Genomic DNA, 18,521 nt, shown 5'->3' with positions numbered 1-18,521 from the left:
CTCCCTCTGATCTTATCTCCCCCCCCCCCCCCAAATATCCAGCAGGCACTTTCCCACCCTGTGGATGTGTGCTGGAAGGGCAGCTTGGGGTGAAGGCAGAGTTTTGCTGCGTTTGGTCAACTTTTTTTCAGCCAAACTGAGCAGGTGTGCATCTGGCAGTTTATCTCAGCAGGAAAACTGGCTGCCGCACTATCAGTGCTGAGGGCTGACGGGTTTGGTTTTTAACAGGTTTTAAGGAGTTTGTGTGTCTGTGTCTTCCCAGAGTCCATAAAGCTTGTAGACTTAATGTTGCACTCCTGTGGTCAGGGGAGTGGCCCCAATGGAAACAGGTGGTGGGGGAGTTTCCTTTAATGTTACGGCTTCCTGATGTCCCACTGTCCTAAGACATGCAGTTAGGCTAATTGTAGACTCTAAATTGCCTATAGGCATGAGTGTGTGAGCGAATGGTGAGTGAATGGTGTGTGCGCCTAGTGATAAGATTGTTGACCTGTCCAAGTCCAGGGTGTTTTCTCACCCCCACCCCCCCCCCTCCATTTACCGGAATTGGAGTGTTTTATACATGTGTGTACATGGCAGGCTCCAACACAATTCCAGACCTGTGACATAGCTGTCCGTTGCCCCTCTGTACCTGCAAGGCTGATCCTGGGTGTGACAGGTGTTGGGTGCATTCCTCCACAGGGGCCCAGGTAGCCAGGCTGCTGAAAGAGCAGGTGGTGCCCTCGCCAGCTGGGTGGCATCGCGCCTCCCTGCCAGTAACAGACGTGTGAGCGAATGATCTGAGCCCAGCGCTGCTCCACTGGCTGCTTCAGTCAGAGATCTGCTCCACTGGCTGCTTCAGTCAGAGATCTGCTCCACTGGCTGCTTCAGTCAGAGATCTGTTCCACTGGCTGCTTCAGTCAGAGATCTGCTCCACTGGCTGCTTCAGTCAGAGATCTGCTCCACTGGCTGCTTCAGTCAGAGATCTGTTCCACTGGCTGCTTCAGTCAGATCTGCTCCACTGGCTGCTTCAGTCAGAGATCTGCTCCACTGGCTGCTTCAGTCAGAGATCTGCTCCACTGGCTGCTTCAGTCAGATCTGCTCCACTGGCTGCTTCAGGCAGAGATCTGCTCCACTGGCTGCTTCAGTCAGAGATCTGCTCCAATGGCTGCTTCAGTCAGCGATCTGCTCCACTGGCTGCTTCAGTCAGATCTGCTCCACTGAAGCGCTGGTTTCCCTGACTCTGTGTTCCAATTGCAAGTTTTCTGTTTTATAACGGGAGTTAATTCTGATTTGTTTTCTGATCTTCTGATCTCTTTCTCTCCTTCTCTTTCCATTTCTCTCTCTCTCTCTCTGTATCTCTTTCCCTCTCCACCTCCTGTCCTCCCTCCATTCCTTATTGTAGAGAATTATTCAGAGCGCAAAGAACCGCAGGTCGTGTGAAGTCAACAGGGAATCAGTGTTTTAAAAACAGCTTCATGTTATGCTAATTTCATGCACTGGCAAAGCAAAACAAAACACAGCTCTCTGGACATTAAGACCCAAATAATACCTGCCCTGGTGCAAAGACCAAATGGATTATTTAATATAAGTGTAAAGGATCTTGGCCAGCTGTTAGAATAAACAAACGGTTTACTTCATTCAGAGGGAACGGGTCACAGGAGAAGTGATTTCAGCTGTTCCTCTGTGAGGCTGAGTTAGTGTGGTGAGCTGCTGGTTTTGGCACTTATGCAGTTCGTCTATGGCTATCAGGCAGCCATCTGATAGGCAGATTCCCTCATAGTTTAGAGAGCAGAACCCAAACACATGACGCAGAGGCTGCTGGGACCTGCTGTGCCAGTGTCACAGGAAGCAGGAACCAGAGGGGGACTGGAGAACCCACCTGCTGAGGTTCTAGAGCACAGACGGAGAACACACGTGACTCTCCCCAAACGTACTTTGAGGTACAGGTACCGTTCCAAATTCCAGATTGGGAAGTATTTTATGCAAAAGTAAGTAACCTTTTTTTTTTAGTGAGCAAAAAAATGAAAATGTCTGGATGGTTGAAAATCTAGGCTGAGAGACATTTTTACTTAAATGGACTTGGTTAACATCAATATAGCTCAGGCTTTACCTGGACATAACCAGACTACAGCCTAGTCAGCTAGAAAACTTTCACTTTTCAACCAAATGTAGCCAGCGTTTCACTTTTCACCCCAGCAATGTTCACAGAGACGTTTCTGCACGCCCACAGGCAGACCGTAAGGGTAAACGGTCTGTGGAACAGCAGACGCTGATGGGAATGACCTCTGAACGACCTCTGCCCTGTAGTGTCTTGCCAGCTTGCAAAGCAGGAAGCTGAAATCTCACCTGTGAGTTTCTTTGACCCTGCTCTATGGTTGAGTCTCACCTGTGAGTTTCTTTGACCCTGCTCTACTGTCGAGTCTCATCTGTGAGTTTCTTTGACCCTGCTCTACTGTCGAGTCTCACCTGTGAGTTTCTTTGACCCTGATCTATGGTTGAGTCTCACCTGTGAGTTTCTTTGACCCTGCTCTCCGGTTGAGTCTCACCTGTGAGTTTCTTTGACCCTGCTCTACGGTTGAGTCTCACCTGTGAGTTTCTTTGACCCTGATCTATGGTTGAGTCTCACCTGTGAGTTTCTTTGACCCTGCTCTACGGTTGAGTCTCACCTGTGAGTTTCTTTGACCCTGCTCTACGGTTGAGTCTCACCTGTGAGTTTCTTTGACCCTGCTCTACGGTTGAGCCTCACCTGTGAGTTTCTTTGACCCTGCTCTACTGTTGAGGGATTACTGAGGGTGTCTGTTTTAACGGCGATCCCCCGTTGCTACAGGTCCAGCTGCCTGAGTATACCGTAAATATTACAGAATAAATACTTTAATCATCCAAAGAAAGACCATTTTAAATGATTTTAAATAAAGGCGTTTAATAACATGCCTAGCTTTACACTCCACCGTCATGTCATGTCATGTCATTAAAATGATTGGTGTGAAGTGCACATAGGTTATAAACCACAATTTAATTTCTTAATTAAGCTTAAAGGTACCAGCTGCTGGTGTGTTTTCCTTAAATTAACTCTTGTTAATCATCCATAATCATCACAATTTGATTAATGAAAACAGATGTATAAGGTAGAAAACAAGCTGAGAATTACTGAAATTAAATAATGGATTTTCCGAATCTCTTCACTGGTAGAAAAAAAGCCTTTTTGCTCTTAATGAGAAATATAAATGACAAATCAGGGAAGTGTTTCTTTAGCTGGCAAAGTAGCAGGATTTCATGTGAGTTTAAATGAGACGACAGTGCATTGTGCATAAGGGCAGGGCAGACTTCCTCTAACAGAGTCCTTTGAGGGCAATGGGCTATTCTAGTAATAACACAACTCCACATAGTGTAGTTCATGTACTTGTGCATTATTTGTGAGTGGGGGTGGGGGTGAGGGTGATGGTGGGAGTGATGGTGGGGGTGTCTAGGTTCTTACTGCAGAAGTGACAGTGGGGCAGAAGCAGAACCAGGGTTCTGGAGTCCTGGAACCAGGGTTCTGGAGGTGTGGAACCGGAACCCTGGGTAGCAGCACGGGTTCTTGGGCCTCAGTGGACACGCGGCTCCCAGCACCTCCCCTGGTTCTCTTCGGTCATCTGCTTCTGAGTGGCGAGAGGTTCCAGGTTGGTCACTGCAGTTTTCTGTTATACTGCAGTACAGAACGTCCACTGGGGGAGTGCTGAACTCAGCCATGCCTCTGAAGTCATTTTCAGACGATGCATTAGATGTTTAACTTCAACGAAACACAGACAGAACACTCAGTGTTACAAGTATGGAGCTGAGTATCTAGCACCTCTTTAGATCTATGGTATCAGCCAGGTCTGACAGTGAAAATGTGTGGACACGCCCCCTTGGGATGCTTTACTCCAAGTGTTCCTTTTTATTACTTGCAATCTGAAATGAAATGAATCCATCCCATCAGCCCCCCCCCCCCCCCCCCCCCCAATCTCCCTCCCCCAGTATTGTCTGCTGTCCCAGAACCCTGGAGCCAGATAATCATGGTCCCGTTTGGGGAAGTTTCGCACGCCCACATCCGGAACACTCCCATTGTATTCCTCAATTGCAGCTGTAAAGTCAAAGTGTCAACATGCACAGACACAAGAGCTATAGGTTTGGTAAATATAAATAAAACATAAGCCTGTTATTGTGGGTTCTCACTGTTGGGACTGGGGGGAGCCCCTGTGCTTTCACAGGACGAGCCCGTCGCTAGCCCCTGTGCTTTCACAGGACGAGCCCGTCGCTAGCCCCTGTGCTTTCACAGGACGAGCCCGTCGCTAGCCTCTGTGCTTTCACAGGACGAGCCCGTCGCTAGCCCCTGTGCTTTCACAGGACGAGCCCGTCGCTAGCCTCTGTGCTTTCACAGGACGAGCCCGTCACTAGCCCCTGTGCTTTCACAGGACGAGCCCGTCGCTAGCCCCTGTGCTTTCACAGGACGAGCCCGTCGCTAGCCCCTGTGCTTTCACAGGACGAGCCCGACGCTAGCCTCTGTGCTTTCACAGGACGAGCCCGTCGCTAGCCTCTGTGCTTTCACAGGACGAGCCCGTCACTAGCCTCTGTGCTTTCACAGGACGAGCCCGACGCTAGCCTCTGTGCTTTCACAGGACGAGCCCGTCGCTAGCCTCTGTGCTTTCACAGGACGAGCCCGTCGCTAGCCTCTGTGCTTTCACAGGACGAGCCCGACGCTAGCCTCTGTGCTTTCACAGACACTGCACTCTGCCAGGAGTCCCTCTTCCCTGTGGCGTGTAAACCTGATCTCTGTTCTGACACACTCTGCTCTGAAATGTGAGCACATGGGACATGCAGGAGGGCGTGTCCCCGAGGAGCACCTGAGTTTCCCGCCGTTTCGGTCTGACCCAGGAGCTGCCCTGAAGAGACCCACTGCACACACGTCTGCACAGACACTCACACGGACTAAACCAGACAGTCAACTCTTAACGCTGAAGTATTCAATATTCTCAACGCTTAACACTGAAATGTTAAGTATTCTCAACTCTTAATGCTGAAGTGTTAAGTATTCACAAAAGGAAATCATCACCAAAGCAAGACAATAACCAACACCTGACCCGGCCAGAGGAGGAGGGGCTCCCCTGTTGAGCCTGGTTCCTCCCAGTGATTCTTCCTTACCCCAGTCACCGTTGGCTTGCTTTGTGGGGCATTAGGGTGGGTAAATTGTGTAGTGCACTGTGACATCATCCATATCTGCCCCCAAACTGACAAATACTCCCCATCTGCCCCCAAACTGACAAACAGCCCCACACTGACAGATGCTCTAGTGCCTGGGTCTGAGTGTGTGTGTGTGTGTATGCGTGTGAGTGTGTTTGTTTGTGTGTATGCATGTGTATGTGTGCGTGCGTGCGTGTGCTTTTCTTCCAGTCCTTCATGAAGAATGAAAGCATTTCCTCCTTTGTAGTCTCCCAGGGCTCAGGTTTCTGCATTGGGGGGGGGGGGTGTTACTGTGTGACTGTGTGTGAGCAGCGTTTGGGGGGGGGGGGGGGTTACTGTGTGACTGTGTGTGAGCAGCGTTTGGGGGGGGGGTTATGTGTGACTGTGCGTGAGGAGGCTGAGCAGAGTTTGGGGGGGGTTACTATGTGTGAGGAGGCTGAGCAGAGTTTGGGGGGGGGTTATGTGTGACTGTGTGTGAGGAGACTGAGCAGGGTTTGGGGGGGTTACTGTGTGTGAGGAGGCTGAGCAGAGTTTGGGGGGGGGGTTATGTGTGACTGTGTGTGAGGAGACTGAGCAGGGTTTGGGGGGGTTACTGTGTGTGAGGAGGCTGAGCAGGGTTTGGGGGGGTTACTGTGTGTGAGGAGGCTGAGCAGAGTTTGGGGGGGGGGTTACTGTGTGTGAGGAGGCTGAGCAGGGTTTGGGGGGGTTACTGTGTGTGAGGAGGCTGAGCAGGGTTTGGGGGGGGGTTACTGTGTGTGAGGAGGCTGAGCAGGGTTTGGGGGGGTTACTGTGTGTGAGGAGGCTGAGCAGAGTTTGGGGGGGTTACTGTGTGTGAGGAGGCTGAGCAGAGTTTGGGGGGGTTACTGTGTGTGAGGAGGCTGAGCAGAGTTTGGGGGGGGTTATGTGTGACTGTGTGTGAGGAGACTGAGCAGGGTTTGGGGGGGTTACTGTGTGTGAGGAGGCTGAGCAGGGTTTGGGGGGGTTACTGTGTGTGAGGAGGCTGAGCAGAGTTTGGGGGGGGGTTACTGTGTGTGAGGAGGCTGAGCAGGGTTTGGGGGGGGGTTACTGTGTGTGAGGAGGCTGAGCAGGGTTTGGGGGGGGGTTACTGTGTGTGAGGAGGCTGAGCAGGGTTTGGGGGGGGGGGTACTGTGTGTGAGGAGGCTGAGCAGGGTTTGGGGGGGTTACTGTGTGTGAGGAGGCTGAGCAGGGTTTGGGGGGGGGGGGTACTGTGTGTGAGGAGGCTGAGCAGGGTTTGGGGGGGGTTAAAAGTGGGCATAATAAAGAAATAAAATAAGGACAGCTGTACAAGGGCGCAGATATTTTTCATGACCGCTGCCCCCCCCCCCCCGAAGTGCATTTCTCAATAATGCGCCACGCTCCGGGGGGGGCTGTTCTGGCCTGATAACGGCGCCATGGCAAACATGCCATATATCAGAGCCCCCCACGGGAGGGGCAAGCAGCAAATCAAAGTGAGTTCTGACTGTAACCAATCACTGATGGAGGCGGGATAAGTCTGGGGGACAGCCCTGACGAGGGTGGGGGGCAGGGGAGGGTTTGGGGGGTTTGGGGGGTCATGTTAGTAGGGTGACCCCTAGGGGCGCTCGTAAGGGGTAGGGGGGAGTGAGACAGTGCAGAGAGAGCTGTGAAACTGAGCGAGCCTCACTGTGAGGTAGCTGAGCTGAGCCCAGGACACAACTGTAGCTCTGCCTCCCCCTGCTGGTCAGAGGACGGCCAGTGCACCCAGCTCCTCCGTCAGCCTGAAGAAGCACATTTGTATTGCCAACGCTTGTTTGAGTTCCACTCTCTCTAAATCAGAGAGGATGGTGACGGTGACATTGGCTGTTTGACTGAAAGCTTTTCAGCCAGAGAAACAGAAATGAGTGGTGTGTTTATGCGTTCTGGGTCAGCTCACTGTCCTTCTATATGTGTAATTACTGAAGGCCACACACTCCAGCAGGGTCCTCTCATTGCAGGGGCAGACAGTTCCACAGTGATGAGTCATGAGGACATCTAAAACAACACAAACTTTCCAAAAGCCTTTCGTATCTGTGTGTGTGCATGTTTGTGTGTACTTGTGTGTGTGCGTGCATGTGTGCATTTATCTGTGTTAGTGTGTGTGAGTGAGTGAGTGTGTGTGTGTGTGTGTGTGTGAGAGAGAGCTTATGGCTTTAACCAGTCTTGAAACATTCCCATGAAGGAAGGAAAAGTTATCCTGATAAGAGGATTATATTCTTCTAGGGGGTTGGGGTTGGGGGGCTGAGGGGGAGCAGTCAGGTGCAGAGTGACACAGAAGAGCTCTGGGGTGAGAGGTCACACAAGACAAGCTGCAGAAGGGAGGGGGGAACAGAGCTGGTAGACTTTAGGCCCGTAGGAAGGGATAATCCCTTACAGCCAGGGACCAGTGTGTGGGAGCAGCGAGCAGCCAGAGCAGCCAGAGCAGCCATGCCAAACTACTGCTCCTTATTAATGACACAGCCACCACACGGGGCAGAGAAGAGGGGTGACAGGCACACCTTTAAAAATCAGAAGAAAAATGCACTGGGGCTATCAGAACAGGGGGTATCAGAACAAGGACTATCAGAACAGGGGCTATCAGAACAGGGGGTATCAGAACAGGGGGTATCAGGACAGGGGGTATCAGAACAGGGGGTATCAGAACAGGGGCTATCAGAACAGGGGGTATCAGGACAGGGGCTATCAGAACAGGGGGTATCAGGACAGGGGGTATCAGAACAGGGGCTATCAGAACAGGGGGTATCAAGACAGGGGGTATCAGAACAGGGGGTATCAGGACAGGGGGTATCAGGACAGGGGGTATCAGAAAAGGGGGTATCAGGACAGGGGGTATCAGAACAGGGGGTATCAGAACTGGGGCTATCAGAACAGGGGGTATCAGAACAGGGGGTATCAGGACAGGGGCTATCAGAACAGGGGGTATCAGGACAGGGGGTATCAGAACAGGGGCTATCAGAACAGGGGGTATCAAGACAGGGGGTATCAGAACAGGGGGTATCAGGACAGGGGCTATCAGAACAGGGGGTATCAGGACAGGGGGTATCAGAACAGGGGGTATCAGAACTGGGGCTATCAGAACAGGGGGTATCAGGACAGGGGGCATTTTGCATGAGTGCAAAAACATGTGTTTCCTTTGTAATTAGAGCCCGGTGATTACAATGTAAATAATTGCCATATAAGATGCAAATTGTTAATCAAGTGGAGAATTTGGCGCTAGCAGGATAATGCTGTAATTACAGAGGCGCTAATGCAGGAAGCCAAGCTGCCCGAGCCTGACAAACCCGCGCAGGCCTGACAACACCGCGCAGGCCTGACAAACCCGCCCAGGCCTGACAACACCGCCCAGGCCTGACAACAGCGCCCAGGCCTGACAACAGCGCCCAGGCCTGACAACACCACGCAGGCCTGACAACACCGCCCAGGCCTGACAACACCGCCCAGGCCTGACAACACCGCCCAGGCCTGACAACACCGCCCAGGCCTGACAACAGCGCCCAGGCCTGACAACACCGCGCAGGCCTGACAACACCGCCCAGGCCTGACAACACCGCCCAGGCCTGACAACACCGCCCAGGCCTGACAACAGCGCTTCAGTTACATTGACCAGATCCACGATCATTCACCTCTTTCCCCATTCACTGCCTGCGTGGCCCCAGGCAAATATAGAGGCCCAGTGTCTGTGAAATGAAGTCTGGGGGGCTGTGGGCACAGCGAGGAAGGGATGGGGGGGGGGGGGATGAGAAAAGAGACATCCCAAAAATAGGAAAAGCAAGGAGGGGGTGGGGCTGATGAAAGAGGCATAGGCACTTGACCTTTTAACGCAAATCGTTCCAATTCTCCCCCGTACATCACTGCCATGGAAACCCCCCTCCCCCTCGCAAATCACTGCCATGGAAACCCCCCCCCCCCCCCCCCCATCACTGCCATGGAAACCCCCCCCCCCCCCACATCACTGCATGGAAACCCCCCCACCCCACCCCACATCACTGCCATGGTAACCCCCCATATATCACTGCCATGGAAACCCCCCCCCCCACATCACTGCCATGGAAACCCCCTCCCCCCACAGGCACAGAAGCGCTCCTCCAGGGGGGGGTGCTCTCACAGTTGACCCAGCAGTTATTTCCCCAGGCGTTACCTCCCCCACTGCCCAATAAACAATATCCACTGGTGCCAAGAGGTCAAAGGTCGCTGACTGCGACCCCTCACCCCTCAGGCTACTTCCAAACATCCACTGAATCACGTTCATCTCCAGTCTTTGGTAATTAAATAACGGCAGGGTATAATTCTCGCCATTCGTATGATGTAGTAAAACTCTGCAGATGCCGAAGGAGGTGGACGTAAAATGAAACCAAACAGACTCAGTCGCTAAGTACTGCCAAGCCTCTATGGGGAGAGCACTGCTGTAAACCCCTCTGCTGCCCTATCCAGACCCACCCCAACAAACACCCTCCCAATCCAGCATCCCCTCTGCTTCCCTATCCAGACCCACCCCAACAAACACCCTCCCAATCCAGCATCCCCTCTGCTTCCCTATCCAGACCCACCCCAACAAACACCCTCCCAATCCAGCATCCCCTCTGCTTCCCTATCCAGACCCACCCCACAAACACCCTCCCAATCCAGCATCCCCTCTGCTTCCCTATCCAGACCCCCTGCAACACCATCCCAATCCAGCATCCCCTCTGCTTCCCTATCTAGACCCCCTGCAACACCCTCCCAATCCAGCATCCCCTCTGCTTCCCTATCCAGACCCCCTGCAACACCATCCCAATCCAGCATCCCCTCTGCTTCCCTATCTAGACCCACCCCAACAAACACCCTCCCAATCCAACATCCCCTCTGCTTCCCTATCTAGACCCCCTGTAACACCATCCCAATCCAACATCCCCTCTGCTTCCCTATCTAGACCCCCTGCAACACCATCCCAATCCAGCATCCCCTCTGCTTCCCTATCTAGACCCCCTGCAACACCATCCCAATCCAGCATCCCCTCTGCTTCCCTATCTAGACCCACCCCAACAAACACCCTCCCAATCCAGCATCCCCTCTGCTTCCCTATCTAGACCCCCTGCAACACCATCCCAATCTACCCTCAATGGGCAGATCAGAGCAGTTGACAGGTTTATTTTACCTTTTTGTATCTACCTCTGTGTTTCCTGAAAGGCTGTGTGGCTTCCAGACAGGCAGATAATTCACAGACATCCTCACTGGGATAAAGAGCAAATCATTCAGAAGGCCAATGGGGCTGGCTTTTGCAAAAACAATGAAGCACAAAACAAAATGGCAGCCCGCTGTGAGGATTGCATGCAGCATGGCTAACCTAGCCCTGTAATGGAGGAACATTCTTCTGCCGTGATGGAAAACAAGGACCTGGACACTCAGCAATGATGGGACCAGACACCCACATCATACCTTATCATCATAATATTGATAGGATTTTCACTTTTAGCAGTTTGATTATACCCAGTTACAAGTTGGCAGGAGTTGTAGCCCCGTTGGAAAGCATCGTAAAACTGCGCCAGTCTTTTGTAATCGCACAGGAAGATGCCATGGCAGGAGGCTCTCAAAGCAGGCAGCTCTCATAGCAGCTCTCATAGCAGCTCTCATAGCAGGCAGCTCTCATAGCAGCTCTCATAGCAGGAGGCTCTCAAAGCAGCTCTCATAGCAGGCAGCTCTCATAGCAGCTCTCATAGCAGGAGGCTCTCAAAGCAGCTCTCATAGCAGCTCTCATAGCAGGCAGCTCTCATAGCAGCTCTCATAGCGGCTCTCATAGTGGCTCTCATAGCAGCTCTCATAGCAGGCAGCTCTCATAGCAGCTCTCATAGCTGCTCTCATAGCAGCTCTCATAGCAGGCAGCTCTCATAGCAGCTCCCATAGCAGCTCTCATAGCTGCTCTCATAGCAGCTCTCATAGCAGCTCTCATAGCAGGCAGCTCTCATAGCAGCTCTCATAGCAGCTCTCATAGCTGCTCTCATAGCAGCTCTCATAGCAGCTCTCATAGCAGGCAGCTCTCATAGCAGCTCTCAAAGCAGCTCTCATAGCTGCTCTCATAGCAGCTCTCAAAGCAGGCAGCTCTCATAGCAGCTCTCACAGCAGGCAGCTCTCATAGCGGCTCTCATAGCAGGCAGCTCTCATAGCAGCTCTCATAGCAGCTCTCATAGCAGGCAGCTCTCATAGCAGCTCTCATAGCAGCTCTCAAAGCAGCTCTCATAGCAGCTCTCATAGCAGCTCTCATAGCAGGCAGCTCTCATAGCAGCTCTCATAGCAGGCAGCTCTCATAGCAGCTCTCATAGCAGGCAGCTCTCATAGCAGCTCTCATAGCTGCTCTCATAGCAGCTCTCATAGCAGCTCTCATAGCAGCTCTCATAGCTGCTCTCATAGCAGCTCTCATAGCAGGCAGCTCTCATAGCGGCTCTCATAGCTGCTCTCATAGCAGCTCTCATAGCAGCTCTCATAGCAGCTCTCATAGCTGCTCTCATAGCTGCTCTCATAGCAGCTCTCATAGCAGGCAGCTCTCATAGCGGCTCTCATAGCAGCTCTCATAGCTGCTCTCATAGCAGCTCTCATAGCTTCTCTCATAGCAACTCTCATAGCAGGCAGCTCTCATATAAATCAGGGGTATTTAAACGGGATACTATTAATTTCACATGTAATACTTGATTTTTGTTTTATTTTTAAACTAGCTGCCTTGGTTCATGGTTAAAGTTAAATTTTACTACAAAAACTTATAATTAAAGAGGATGTATATCGCTCTTGACTCTGTCTTGCAACTGGTCTGTAATCCAGTCCAGAAAACCAGTGGGTTCTGCCCCAAAGCTCTGTGCAATATCGGCAGACCAGCGGCAGGTTTGAGAGGAGCTCTGTGCAAAATCGGCAGACCAGCGGCAGGTTTGAGGAGAGGAGCTCTGTGCAATATCGGCAGAGCAGCGGCAGGTTTGAGAGGAGCTCTGTGTGATATCGGCAGACCAGCGGCAGGTTTGAGAGGAGCTCTGTGGGATATCGGCAGACCAGCGGCAGGTTTGAGAGGAGCTCTGTGTGATATCGGCAGACCAGCGGCAGGTTTGAGAGGAGCTCTGTGTGATATCGGCAGAGCAGCGGCAGTTTTGAGAGGAGCTCTGTGCGATATCGGCAGACCAGCGGCAGGTTTGAGAGGAGCTCTGTGCGATATCGGCAGACCAGCGGCAGGTTTGAGGGGAGCTCTGTGCGATATCGGCAGACCAGCGGCAGGTTTGAGAGGAGCTCTGTGTGATATCGGCAGAGCAGCGGCAGGTTTGAGAGGAGCTCTGTGTGATATCGGCAGACCAGCGGCAGGTTTGAGGACAGAAGCGGTCACTAAGCACGCTGTGCTTCTACCGCAGGGCTGAGCAAGGAGGGCTACGGCTGCTTCGAGAGTTCAGGCCAGCTTCTGCTCTCTACTAGTCAATTAGCACAATCATTTACACGGCCTGACATATTAGCTACATTCCATGATAGGAACAGCAGCGGACGACTGTTCTTATGCCTGTGTGTCTGTATTGTAACATTTTACTGAGGTCTAATCTACGAGTGAGCCACTGTTGTTGTGTAATGACTAATTAGCTCATTCAACCAGGGTACCTGGAGGCCGTAAAAACCTGCACTGGCCCTCCAGGACCGGAGCTGCCCACCCCAGTCCTGCACACCCTGGGGGAGGAAGCCACCGAGAGCTCAGCCTGGCAGGATATAAACCAGCCCAGCCCTGAATCTAACCCTAACCCTAACCCTGCTCCTGGAGATCTACTGTCTACTGCTTCACTCCAACCCTAACAAAGCACTCAACAGCTAGAGCCCTGCTCCTGGAGATCTACTATCTACTGCTTCACTCCAACCCTAACAAAGCACTCAACAGCTAGAGCCCTGCTCCTGGAGATCTACTATCCTGTAGGGTTTCACTCCAGCCCTAACAACGCACACCTCACTCAACAGCAAGAGCAGAGCTGCCCAACCCTGCTCCTGGAGATCTACTGTCCTGTAGGGTTTCACTCCAACCCAAACAAAGCACACCTCACTCAACAGCTAGAGATCTGGTTCAGCTGCTCTTTACTTTGCTGCTTTTCTGACTTCTGGACTCTGGAATGGCTGGGCCCACAGGGTCCTCCCTCCTTCCAGTTCAGAAGAGTTTAGGAGCACGCACACACACACTGACCCGAGTGCTCTGTCAGTTTAGGAGCACACACGCACACACACACACACTGGCCCAAGGGGCCAGTGAGAAAGATGCCAGTTCTGGTGCAAAATATCTTGTGTTATTATCATAGTTTGTTTTGTTTTTTTTAGCTCCAACATGAATGCTTTGAGTAATTAGAAACTAATCTTTGAAAACAATACTGCTCAGAGGAAGAGACCTATAATGAGGGACCTTTAATGTTTTCCCTGCTTTACACAAAATGTACATGCTGTTAATTAAAATCTGTAATAAGGCATAAGCATCACGCTTTACTCTGTGGAAAGGCAGGAGACAAACGAAATGAAACTATATTCCCTGAGGCAGGGATGCTGCTCTCAGTGTCTCTCTCTGCTGTCAAATTATATTGATTGCTAAAGCGCATTGGGTATGTTGCACTGCAGTTATTCAAATTCTCCTGATAAATGAGGCTTAATTACATTTTAATCAAACTATCACTAGATAATTTTGAGTAAGTTTGAAATGTGCAGTGCTGTAGTGATTTTGGCTTTTCACTTTTCTCTTTCATGAATCATGTTACGTGAATAATACTTTCATAAACATAAAAACAGATCTTACTTTCATCCTGTCTCATCACTTTCTTAATAAACATCTAATGTGAAAAATGTTCTAATGTTTGCATTTGCATGTAATATTTTTTAACGTACCTACATGCTGAGTATTAGTATTAGATGTGGGTTATGGATGCACTGTGATTATTAATGCACTAGATGGCACTATTGTGATATAACTGAATAAAACAGTTCTGTACAAGTTTACTGTACAATATCACTTCAACAGCAATGTCTGTGGTTACCTTTTGTGCTTCCTAAATAAAGCATTGCTCACTCTTGCTAGTTTTAAAATCCAACTAGTACAAGAGTACAAGAGTACGAGAGTAGTCATGGTTTAATGAACATGAAAGACCCGTAAAGAGTGTTTTTCTTACATCTACATTCCTTGTAATAATTTACAGAAATGTATTGTTCTGCAGTTTAAAAGGGTATACAATGCTATTCACTGGCACCCATTTTGTGCCCAATTTTTCATACCTTTAAAATGGTAAATGGACTGCATTTATATAGCGCTTTTATCCAAAGTGCTTTACAATTGATGCCTCTCATTCGACAGAGCAGTTAGGGGTTAGGTGTCTTGCTCAAGGACACTTCGACACGCCCAGGTCGGGGTTTGAACTGGCAACCCTCCGACTGCCAGACAATCGCTCTTACCTCCTGAGCTATGTCGCCCATAAATGTCAGCCAAGATCACAGCTATGTTACTTACAGTAATTCTGGTTTTGGATGCCCTCACACCTTTACAAGAAAGGCTGACATCAGCTGTTACTCAGATCACCCTCACCCCCTTTTTAAAGTACAGAACATATGACCTACATTTTGGTCAACAGCAAAGACTGCACAGACATTCTGCACAGAGGAGAGCAGCACAGATAGAGAGCAGCGCAGAGGAGAGCAGCACAGATAGAGAGCAACACAAAGGAGAGCAGCGCAGATAGAGAGCAGCACAGACAGAGAGCAACGCAGAGGAGAGCAGCATAGATAGAGATCAGCACAGAGGAGATCAGCACAGAGGAGAGCAGCACAGATAGAGAGCAGCACAGAGGAGATCAGCACAGAGGAGAGCAGCACAGATAGAGAGCAGCGCAGAGGAGATCAGCACAGAGGAGAGCAGCACAGATAGAGAGCAGCGCAGAGGAGAGCAGCATAGATAGAGAGCAGCACAGAGGAGAGCAGCACAGATAGAGAGCAGCGCAGAGGAGAGCAGCGCAGAGGAGAGCAGCATAGATAGAGAGCAGCACAGATAGAGAGCAGCATAGATAGAGAGCAGCACAGAAGAGAGCAGCACCGATAGAGAGCAGCACAGAAGAGAGCAGCATACATAGAGAGCAACACAGAGGAGATCAGCACAGATAGAGAGCAGCACAGAGGAGATCAGCGCAGATAGAGAGCAGCGCAGAGGAGAGCGGCACAGAGGAGAGCAGCACAGATAGAGAGCAACACAGAGGAGATCAGCACAGATAGAGAGCAGCACAGAGGAGATCAGCACAGAGCTGAAGCTGAAGCCTGTTTGGCTCCATATGAAACAGCAGCACACCATCCTCCCCTGTGCTGAACTCATTTCCATATCCAGCAAAGCACTGCACAACCACAGCGAGAGATCCCACCCCCTAAAATCCCAATCAATTAGGACACAAAATGAGAGCAATACGCTTACAGAAAGAAATGTAATTGGTTACCAACTAGGCAGAATGAAAATGGCTGCTAGTCATTTGCATCAGCATCATATTGCCCCTTTTAATCCACGCAGTCTGTTCAACTGACTTCTGCAGGATGTTGATGGTGAAATCTCAGCTGCATTCAGTGGAGATTTCCAGAGGAACAGGCAGCTGTAGCTGCGATGTGACTTAGCACGATGCATCCAACTAAGCACCAAAATAGGCCCTGGAGATGATCTTGTGTTAATAAGCTTCAAGATGTCAGTTGTAATAAGCCCTAGGATCTATATACAGGGAAACTGGGGAAACACTCAGGGCCTGACTTACCAAGACCTTTAGCCTGTGCAAAACCAATAACGCAACCAATGATTGGTGGAAAAACAAATGTGGTGACCAATCACTGGTCACGTCATTGGTTTTGCGTGTGCTAAATGATTTTGCAAATGCTAAAGGCCTTAGTATCGAGCCCTTAGACTGCTATCCTACTGCTTGTCACATATTGAATTAATAATGAAAATTCTTCAGTAAGAACGGTTGACCGGACATCGTACATCTATGTTTCAATTAAAACTTAATTTCAGTCTTATGGTTTTAAAAATATTTAAAAATAAAGGATAGCCTACTATAACACAAAGTTTATTTCCTACATATGTACATATAAAAGCACACTTTGTGGTTGTGGTTCTGGAGGGATTGAATGAATGAAAAAAACCACAACTTATGCCTTCCAGGCATTTGTGATGTAATTTGTTGTCTACATAGCCTCATAAAAGACGCAATGGTTGCTATATGGTTGACAATGATGTATTTTTAACATTTTGTTACATCTAGTTTTAAGGTTTCCAGTCATTTTTCAGCAATTAAATATTCATAGTTTTCCTGGAAGCCTTTGCATGCATTGACTGCTTGAGTATGTGACCTACAGACATCGGCAGGTACTGAGTATCTTCCCTGGTCCTGCTCTGCCAGGCCTGTACTGCACTTCCCTGGTGCTGCTCTGCACTTCCCTGGTGCTGCTCTACCAGGCCTGTACTGCACTTCCCTGATCCTGTGGGGGTTTAGGCCAGGGTTGCCTGTAAAGCGTATTGTGACAACTGCTGTAAAATACGCTATAAAATTTGATTGATTGATTGATTGACTGCTGCTCTGCCAGGCCTGTACTGCAGCCATCTTCAGGTCCTGCTTGTTTCAGGGGCAAGCAGCCTTAAGTTTTCTCTTCAGCATATGAGATGCATGTTTAATTGGAATCAGATCGAGCTTCCTGGACTCACTGGCCCTACTCTGATCCTCATGTTGAAGAATGCCAATAACAGACTCCAATGACAATCAAACGCCTAGACTAGATACTGAAAGCTCTCTTACACCTGCACTTAGGAGCAACGGAACTCACTTGACTAATTATAAACTCCTGCAAAGCCATATGTCTCAACCATTATGGTTTCCTGAATTAGGAGGGTGGGGGGTTCGTTGTGTGTATAGAAAGTGCTGTAATGTCTACACAGTGAAATCAACATGTAGAAAAATACCCTTTAATATATGAGGAGAATCTGTACTTTAACCATGTGAGAACTGTTTGATTACAAATCTAAATTTGTTGAGTACAGAACCAAATCAATAATAAAAAATAAGCCTTTGTCCCAGACATTATGGAGGGCACTGTATTTTCTACAGTCTATCTGGCCCGGTGTGTATCTGATTCTGGTGTGGGCATTACTAAACCAGTGTACTGTAATTTCCTATGTGGTAACTTTCCTGGTAACTAAGCAACGCTTTGATTAATATAGGATGTGGTCCTGAAACGTAGGCTACGTGCGTTATTAACGTTCATCCTGTCTTGCAAGTTAAACTGACATCGACTGCACGTGGCTGTAACCTACCACACCTTGGATGACTGACAAAGCAACACAACCGAAATATATGAAAGAGGGTCCTCGTCAAACTTTGCACTTAAATTTTTTACATCCACGTGACGAGCAACAAGACAAATGGACGATTTATCACAAAACGCTAATTTAGTGCACATTTCGTGGTTACATTATATCTACAATAAAAAATATATAGCTGGTGCTCTTACATTAGGCTAGCCTACCTTCAGCTATCGCCTTCACGGTCTGAAGGGTCCGACCCAACAAGTTGGTGCACCTGAAAGGGAAGACAGGAAGAGACAAGGATCACATTGCGTAATGCATGTTATCGCCATGGTTACCGCAGCCGTAACTCAGCTTCCACGTTGCAGTAAGGGGGTTCTCTGCATGTTGAGCTACGCACTGAACTCTATGGTACGCTCTACGATTTCACGGCCCCATCGGGTTGAGAGGGGAAATTCAGCGTGATACCACGTGACTTGCTTCATCAGGAAACCTCAATCCCACAGAGAACTCTGGAATGTCCCTTGTCGGTGATTTGAGACAATGTCAGGACACACTAAGGTAAATCTGAAACTGAGGCACTTTTGAGAGAGACTCCAATGCAGGCTTAGCTTAAGGTAAGTATACCTCTGGGTCACAACTGAAATGTACCAGACTTCATCCTGCTTGGACATGGAGGTCTCCTCAGATAACAATGAAGACAGCTAATTATCTTCATAATTGCTCTGCTTGCCTTCACTGTGGTTTGTATTTTATTTCATTTTTTAAGAATTGGATCAGCATTCCAGCTTTGTGCTTATTTTGCAGTCAAGTTGCCTCATAAAGGACTGTGTAATAACCACTATCAACAGAATATGGACCATGTGGCAAATTGCCAACCCTCACCGTCCCATCAAAGGGGGGGGTGTGGCAGCTGCAAGGGCATAACTTTAGCTTGAATATTGAGGGGGTTGAAATAAACAGACAGTCTGTGTGCAGTCCTTTAGGGGCGTACCAACATGTTTTAAAAGAACTGAGGAAAAATTGGGTAGCATTGCTTTGA

This window comes from Anguilla anguilla, chromosome 16, assembly GCF_013347855.1.
Source record: "Anguilla anguilla isolate fAngAng1 chromosome 16, fAngAng1.pri, whole genome shotgun sequence".
In the NCBI taxonomy this organism is placed as follows: domain Eukaryota; kingdom Metazoa; phylum Chordata; class Actinopteri; order Anguilliformes; family Anguillidae; genus Anguilla; species Anguilla anguilla.
Note: the sequence above shows the minus strand (reverse complement) of the source record.